Genomic DNA, 6,376 nt, shown 5'->3' with positions numbered 1-6,376 from the left:
GCAAAGGTTTTAGGGATGCCAAGTCCCGAATTGAAAAAAAAATACTTTATGTTGTCAAATAATAAATTCCTTGGAAAGTGTTGGTATGGAGGGCACCCGTGGATACGGTTAGCCATGAAAAGTGAAAGTATGGTGGAAAAAGGAATAAACTTTATTTTCTGTTTGGGAACCTCCTATGGCATATCTAGCATGGAAAGTGTTGGGAACTCTAAGTTGTTTTCCTTGGTGGGATGGATACACCTCCCAAAATGTTTTTATCTCTAAGTTTTTCGCTTTGAGCTCTGGCACCTCTACAAATCCCTACTTCCCTCTGCGAAGGGCCTTTCTTTTACTTTATGCAATTTTTATTTTTGAATTTGAGTCTCCATCCTCTCTTAGAAAAGCACCAACTAGGAGGCAATATGATCGTACTTAAGTATTGGGTGTAGCTAATATGCGAATGTGTTTCATGAATGGATCAATGGTTGAGCACAATGGGCTAGGGATAAGTTATTTTAGCGTTGATATTTTGAAAGACATGGTTGCTTGTTGATATGCTTGAATATCTAAATTATTATGTCAAAACTAGACTATTGCTTTGAATCACATAAAAGTCCAAATATCCATGCTATAAAGAGAAAGAATATGATATGACATGTTAGGCAGCATTTCGAATCAAAAATTGTGTTTTTATCACTTACCTACTCGAGGACGAGTAGGAGTTAAGCTTCGGGATGCTGATACATCTCCAACGTATCTATAATTTTTGATTGTTCCATGCTGTTATATTATCAATCTTGGATGTTTTATAATCATTTTATAGTCATTTTTTGGTACTAACCTATTGACATAATGCCAAGTGCCAGTTGCTGTTTTTTTTCCATGTTTTTTACATCGCAGGAAATCAATATCAGACGGAGTCCAAATTCCCCGAAACTTTACGGAGAATTTTTATGGGCCAGAAGGAACACAACGGGCCCTGGCTGCGTCTGGGGGTGCCCTGAGGGAGGCACAACCCACCAGGGCGCCCCAGGAGGCCCAGGCGCGCCCTGGTGGGTTGTGCCCACCTCGGGTGCCCCCCGGACCGCCTCTTTGCTCTATAAATACCCCAATATTCCAGAAACCCTAGGGGAGTCGACAAAATATTCATCCAGCCGCCGCAGAGTCCAGAACCACCAGATCCAATCTATACACCATCTCGGATGGGGTTCACCACCTCCATTGGTGCCTCTCCGATGATGCGTGAGTAGTTTTTTGTAGACCTTCGGGTCCGTAGTTAGTAGCTAGATGGCTTCATCTCTCTCTCTTGATTCTCAATTCAATGGTCTCTTGGAGATCCATATGATGTAACTCTTTTTGCGGTGTGTTTGTTGGGATCCGATGAACTTTGAGTTTATGATCAGATCTATCTTTTTATATCCATGAATGTTATTTGAGTTTCTTTGATCTCTTATATGCATGATCTCTTATAGCCTCGTATTTCTTCTCCGATATTTGGGTTCTGTTTGGCCAACTTGATATATTTGTCTTGCAATGGGAAGAGGTGCCCGGTAGTGGGTTCGATCTTATGGTGCTTGATCCCAGTGACAGAAAGGGAAACGACACGTATGTATCATTGCTACTAAGGATAAAACGATGGGGTCTATCTCTACATAGATAGATCTTGTCTATATCATGTCATCGTTCTTATTCCATTACTCCATTTCTCCATGAACTTAATACACTAGATGCATGCTGGATAGCGGTCGATGTGTGGAGTAATAGTAGTAGATGCAGGCAGGAGTCGGTCTACTAATCTTGGACGTGATGCCTATATAATGATCATTGCCTGGATATTGTCATTATTATTTGGAGTTCTATCAATTGCCCAACAGTAATTTGTTTACCCACCGTTTGCTATTTTTCTCGAGAGAAGCCACTAGTGAAATCTACGGCCCCCGGGTCTCTTTCTCACATATTTGCCTTTGCGATTTACTATTCCTTGGCATTTATTTTCAGATCTATTAAACCAAAAATACAAAAATACCTTGCTGCACTTTGTTATTAATTATTTTATCTCGCGTTCCTGCGAGATCTATTTATCCAAATTACTACAAAACTATCTATCTTTTTACCCGTGAGGGATTGACAACCCCTCTCTTACGTCGGGTTGCGAGGTGTTGTTATTTGTGTGCAGGTGTTGATGAAATTGTGTTGCTTGGTTCTCCTACTGGTTCGATAACCTTGGTTTCTTCACTGAGGGAAATACCTACCGCCGCTGTGCTGCATCATCCCTTCCTCTCTGGGGAAATACTGACGTAGCTTCAAGCGTCATCAACTGCCGAGGGGATTGACAACCTCCTTGTTTGCGTTGGGTGCAAGTATTTGTTTTTGTGTGTGCAGGTGCTGCTAACAAGGTTCTGTGTGGTAATCCTACTGGATTGATAACCCTGGTTCTTAACTGAAGAAAATATATATCTCTACTGTACTGCTCCATCCCCTCCTCTTTGGGGAAATCCCAACGCGGCTCACAGGTAGCACCATGTCAATGCCATATACCCAAGAGATGGCGAGAAATGCCAACGTTGTTGATGAGGTCGGAGAGACCCAAACTAACAAGAAAGAGAAGTAGGTTTTGCAAGTACAAGACCGAGGAATACAAAGCTTTGTGTGAAGCTTGGGTCAACATCTCTCTCGATGCCACGTTAGGGGCCGACCAAACAAAGGAGATTTTTTTTCAAAGGATCAAGGAGTACTACAATAACAATGTGACCAACCACACAATCGGATTTCTCACTCCTTATTGGGGTGTGATCTAAGATCAATGCAACTGGTGGGAATAATATGTTGAGCTAGCCAACCTTGCGTCGCCGGGTGGAGTGCCCAGGAACGAGTATGAACCCGTCATTCAAGCTCTTTACAAGGAAAGGAACAAGAGAAACGGCTCAAAAGCATTTACTTTGCATCATTGTTACACGGAGCTTGATGGACATGACAAGTGGACAAGAAGAGACCTTGAAACCACACAGAAGAGGCAAAGGCTCAACACCATTGTTGATGATGATTTGGTAGGTAATCCATCCACTCCTCATGTGCGTCCGGATGGATTGAAAATTGCAAAGCATGAAGAATGGTTGTGTTGGAGCATAGAAGGAAGAGTTGATTGCAATGGTGGATGTTGAAAGGGCATTGGTGGCCGATCGGGAGGAGGAGAAGATGACTTGTTTCTATGATATGAAATTGATGGAGGAGACAACATAGAAGGAAAAGGTGATCGCCGAGGAGATAAAGGTGCTAGCGGAAGAAAGAAAAACTTGAACTTGAGGTGACAAGCCTTGAAATTGAGGTTGCGAAGAAAAAGAAAAAGATTGAGAGTGAGGAGCAAAAGTTGCATTGGCGGCCGAGAAGCAAAGGAACAAGAGGGTGGGCGAGGAACATGCAACCATGTGGATGGATCCTAGCAAGATGGACGAGAAGGCAAGGCAATATTGGGAGTTTAATCGTGGCGACATCTTGGTAAGATATGTGCTGGCAGCAGCAATGGTGGCGACGACAATGGTGGTGCTGCCGGTGACAACGCGAGTGCGTGAAGCCCTTGTGAACTATGATGGCATTTGGTCCCCCATGTGTTGGTGGTTTTTTGGAATGGACTTGGTCATCAACGCCTTTTGGCACAAATTATGGTTATGTTTAGTTGTTTGATAGACCCGTCCAAGGTACATTGGAATGCATGTTTGGACGACAACACCTTAACTAAACATAAAAATTGAAATACATTGTTGTGCAAACGGAGAAATAAATGATCATATAGTATTTGGGTTTATTTAAGTGGCCAAATAGGAAGGACCAAGGCATCCTAAATTTCCTCTTTAACAACACCAATTTTAGTCCATTAATTATCGTTGAGGCCGACACATCGCTCTATCGCCTAATAAATATGACATTCCCCTAGAGATCCGCAGTGGGTCATATGTATGGCCAATCTCCTCTTCAGTTACTGCATGTATTGGAAGGAAAATAGAATTAAGGAAGAAACACAAATTATATGGATTTGCTTAGAGTCCTAAGATAGCTAAACTAGATAAATAGTTCATTGGGGTGTGTGCTATTGTAAATAGCTTAACATGATTTAATTTTCATCAATAGCAAAATAATAGTTCCACTTAGAAAATTTATGTATGTATGCTACAACTAATTTATTAGTACCTCGTCGACCACAGGTCTTAAGCTTGAGACCACTTGACTCCAACTATAATAAAATTATATTTTCACCATTTCTCTCAAAAGTCCAAATTGGTATACATAAGCAAACAATATATTTTAACACTTTGAAGCATGCCAACTTATTTCACAATAGCGAAACTATTCCTATAACACAACAACAACAGATAAGGAGGTGCACGAAAGTCAACATGGCATGCTCGTATCCCGGACCTCCAACGCCTGTTTATTGATCAACGACGGTGGTGGCGGTGTCAGGGGTAACACCACCCCCATGTTTTCATTGGGGACAGGCGAGGGAGGGTTCTTCATCGGTTTCCTCTGCCCCAAGCGCCTCGCAGCCCCCATCCCAAACACCTTTTCCCCTTCATGATGTAGCCCATCTGAACGACCCCACACACCAATGTCTCCACCTAGCATCATCATAGTAATTACATTAACGCACGCATACATACATATGAACAACAAATCCAGGATTCAAAAACATCCAAAGGGAACTCAGTTGCGCATATAGATTTACCTGGAGCACGACGCAGTGGGTCATGTGCAGTGGCCACACATGGATAGGAAGCCATCAGAGGTAGGAGGAGGAGGATGACGGTGATGACGAGAAAACATGTGCCTCTCCGTTGGTAGATCATGGCGTCTAGAGGGGAAGATTTGGGTACGATGAGAGATCTGGAAGGCGAAGAGAAAAGAGAGGGGAAATTGCATACACAATTATCAGAGTAGTTAACACATTGGTTGCCTGTGAAGCCGAAAACAAGGGGAGGCATTGGAATAAATAGGGGGGGGGGTTGGGAGCAAACTAAAAAGGAAAAAAAAAACTTGCACGCAAACCAAATAAAAAAGGGGGCTCGAGTCAGTAGCTACATGGGATAGACAGCGAGAGAGAGATTGCTTTGTGTGTGTTGTGAGCTGTTCGTTGTCCGATAGCGACGCTCTTAATCCTCTGCCAGCCAGTAGCATGGATACGATTTTGGCTCTGCTCGTCTCGCGGGTGTTGACCATGCATGGCTAGATGTACGTTGCTTGCAGTTCCACCCTGGTGATACACTCCCTTTGCCAATTGTCATGTAGCCCTTCCCCTTCACATCTCTCTCGCGGCGAAGTGGATCAAGCCACGAGCCCACGATTAGGTCAGACCAAAATGCAATTTAGCCTACCAGAGGCCCATAAACTTTGTCATTTAATCAATTGATATACTATTAACCTTATTTTTCGCCCCCTAAAAGAAGGGGTGACTAAAAATAGAGAAACTAGAAAAAAATCTTTCGTACGAAGTGTCAGAGAACAACACAACTCCAACGTTGTACTTGCAAAGATAATGCTAAAGGTTTGGAGTCGTTCAACTTAGGATCTGGGCGAAGAAAAGGCTCCCTCAGTTCCTCGGTGCCACCGTGGGTTTTCCTCCCCTTCTCCGGCCTCTCCGGCGGTGGGCGGGTGAGGGAACCCCGGATCTAGTTTTCTAGTGTGTAAATAGGGTGTGCGCTTGCTTATCCCGTGACGGTGTGGGGGAGTGGCATCAATGCATATGGAATAAGCCCGATCCTTGCCCCCCCCTCAACAACGTCGCCCCCAGCTTCGTCATAAAACAATCTCTGGATGTTGGGCCTAGTGCTGCTGTTGTGGTGGAGATGACAGTACCATCGACTGTTCAGTCTTCGGGCTTCACCCGCGTTATGGCGTTGGCTTCTTCAGTGTCGCCGGGAAGCTCTGAGAGTTTGTTCAGGCTTTGGGTAGTTGGCACTGTTTGTTTTCGTCCTAGGTGGCAGCAGCGGTGTACCTTGCTCTGGTGCTTCTGTGCCAGCTTGGACAACATCGAGGCTCTCAGCTCTTTGGCTTATGATTTGGTGACTACGACTTCATCTCCAAGATGTTTGGCAGTGATGACTTCCTGTTCGTGTTATACTACAAGGTTCGTTGGAATCTGGCACCGGGGAAGCTAATGGAGCGGCTGCGGCGATGCACTATGAGCGTATCCAAGAGATTGGAGGAGTGAGGCATCCAAGGGACCTGGTTGTAGTATCTTTCTTTGTCAAGGTTGTCTTGTACTGCTGGTCTATGGGTAATAGATCTAAGGGTATTTTTGCCAAAAAAAGAGATAATCCTAAGAAAATATTTTGCGGCTATGTCCCACGTGAATGCATACAATGTTGCAAATAATAGGCAAGTGAGCATCAAATCTGCATACTTG

General features: G+C 43.9%; 1 long non-coding RNA gene across 1 annotated transcript; it reads right to left on the bottom strand.

Moving 5' to 3' along the window:
* Positions 1–4,210: 4,210 nt before the first annotated feature.
* LOC120965965 (uncharacterized) lies at positions 4,211–4,964 on the bottom strand. The gene is made up of 2 exons (XR_005758928.2): positions 4,700–4,964; positions 4,211–4,592 (listed from the first exon to the last, which is right to left on the bottom strand). It is a non-coding gene; the product is annotated as an uncharacterized lncRNA (long non-coding RNA).
* Positions 4,965–6,376: the final 1,412 nt, after the last annotated feature.

Source organism: Aegilops tauschii, chromosome 6 (genome assembly GCF_002575655.3).
Source record: "Aegilops tauschii subsp. strangulata cultivar AL8/78 chromosome 6, Aet v6.0, whole genome shotgun sequence".
Classification (NCBI taxonomy): domain Eukaryota; kingdom Viridiplantae; phylum Streptophyta; class Magnoliopsida; order Poales; family Poaceae; genus Aegilops; species Aegilops tauschii.
The sequence above is the reverse complement of the archived record's forward strand: the minus strand, read 5'-3'. Positions and strand labels throughout refer to the sequence as shown.